The following is a 2,500-nucleotide window of genomic DNA, read 5'->3' on the forward strand; positions in this document are numbered from 1 at the left end:
TACTAGGTTAGTTTGCTGCGAGATACCAATCCAAAACCTCCCACCATCACCCATCCTTACTGGCCAGCGTAGGGATGAAAACTGCAGTAGACTAGAAAGGGCTGCATATATTGTCCTTTCCTTCATCTTTTAGATCCAACAAATCATTCTTCTCATCTATATTGGATATATTGTAGGTCTCAGTAAACTTCTCAATCTATTTTCAGTACGGTTCTGGCCATACATATTTCTCAGATCATTTCGTTCCGACACTTTCCACTACTTCTTAGTCCTTGTGAATGCTGCCCTTCTAGTATCGTGTAATACATTCTCCCTACGATACTCCCTCTGCCTGGTAAGCTATGCCATGGTGCGTCCTCACTTAAAGGATACAGTCCCTCATTACACCGTGGAAGATTTTTTTCAGCATTGGCTTTGAAAACTAGTGCATTTATTTTGGGCGGGTCGTTATTATTATTATTATTATTATTATTATTATTATTATTATTATTATTATTATTATTATTATTATTATTATTACCCATGATGTTGGTGCACGCAAAGGGGCCATTAATCTAAACAAATCTAAGTGTCTTATCATTTATCATAGGTATTGAGGACTCAGAGAGAGAGAGAGAGAGAGAGAGAGAGAGAGAGAGAGAGAGAGAGAGAGCGTCCCATCTCTTTCTCATGACGTCAAATACCTATTGCGTGAAAATAGTAATTGCTTTGAATACTGTCATCCGATTTTCTTAATGTTTCTTTGCTATAGATCCAAATAATTACTTTACTTCCTATATATCAACCTATACATTTAACCTCATTATTCATTCATCATAATCTTCATATGTTCAAAAACTGTTACATGCTATTTCTAAGATTTATATCGATAATGATTTTCAAAGCTATAATTTTAAACCGACATATGTTATAGCCAATCAGAATTAACGACTCTCTCTCTCTCTCTCTCTCTCTCTCTCTCTCTCTCTCTCTCTCTCTCTCTCTCTCTCTCTCTCTCTCTCTCTCTTTCGTAACGTACTGTGTGTACAGATTACCTGATCTATTTTTCTCGGTCCATGTAGTAGAAAGGAAATCAGTAAAATGAAGTATTTGCAATTACACATAATCTTCGGAATTCTTAAATTTTGAACTTGATACGTTGTCCACTTGTATGTGTTATCGATTGATACCGGTATAGTATGGAAAAGGATGATGCAACGAATCTATGGGCAGTTTGAAATATACGAATCTTAAGTAAAATACCGTGGATATATAATGTTCCTCCCATTTTCAAGAATTTCTTTTCTTGAGAGAAGTCGACCCGTAGATCCTTCATTTGGAATTAGCTTAAAATTTACATTTCTGAAGGACCAACCGGAATTTATTGTTATATTTTCGTATTCAAACTCCTAAATAGAGCTAATCTAATCTGACATCAACAGCTAATTCATCATCATCATTATCATCATCTCTTTCGACGCCAATTGACGCAAAAGGACCTTGGTTAGATTTCGCCAGTCGTCTCTATATTGAGCTTTTAATTCAATACTTCTCCATTCATCATCTCCTACTTCGCGCTTCATAGTCCTCAGCTATGAAGGTCTGGATCTTCCAACTCTTCTGGTGCCTTGTTGAGCCCAGCTGAACGTTTGGTGAACTAATTTCTCTTGGGAAGTGCGAAGAGCAGACCCAAACCATCTCCATCTACCCCTCATCATGATCTCATCCACATATGGCACTCGAGTAATCTCTCTTATAGTTTCATTTCTAATCCTGTCTTGCCATTTAACTCCCAATATCCTTCTGAGGGCTTTGTTCTCAAATCTACTAAATCTATTGGAAATTGCTTCATTGTCATACCATGACTCACGTCCATAGAGTAACACCGATCTCACTAAACTGATATATAGTCTGATTTTGATATGTAATTTCAGGCGATTTGATTTCCAAATTTTACTTAACCTAGCCATTGTCTGATTTGCTTTCATTGTATCCAGGGGCTTTCCATCTCTTTAGTGTTTTGAGAATAGCTTCAACTTCAAACGCACTGAATTCATTCATGGGCACATCAAGGTTTTCATCAGTTAACTTATTCCCTTCATATCTCCTATTCATGATCTCACTAAAGTGTTCCAACTAACGTTGTCTTGTTAAAACAGACCCATCTCTCTTTTTGCTGGGTATATGCTTCTTCTTCTTTGTCCCCATAGAGATTTCATTAATAATTCTATGAGGAATTCTTACACCATAGCCACTCCTGAATCCATAGTTTTGTCAGCCTCATCTGCTTTACTGTCTAAATATTCTTTCCAGTCATTCCTAGCTTTTCTTTTGATCTCACTATCAATACTGGAATACTTAGCTTGCTCTACCTAGTAATTTTCATTACTTCCTCGAAAACTTACAACAATCAATTTCTGTCTTTGTCTCCCTCTTTTTTTTTAGTATCCCAAGTATCATTTGATATCCATGGTTGTCTCCTTGTAACTGCGTGTCCCAAGACTTCACTACCAACTGACTA

This window comes from Palaemon carinicauda, chromosome 19 (genome assembly GCF_036898095.1).
Source record: "Palaemon carinicauda isolate YSFRI2023 chromosome 19, ASM3689809v2, whole genome shotgun sequence".
In the NCBI taxonomy this organism is placed as follows: Eukaryota; Metazoa; Arthropoda; class Malacostraca; order Decapoda; family Palaemonidae; genus Palaemon; species Palaemon carinicauda.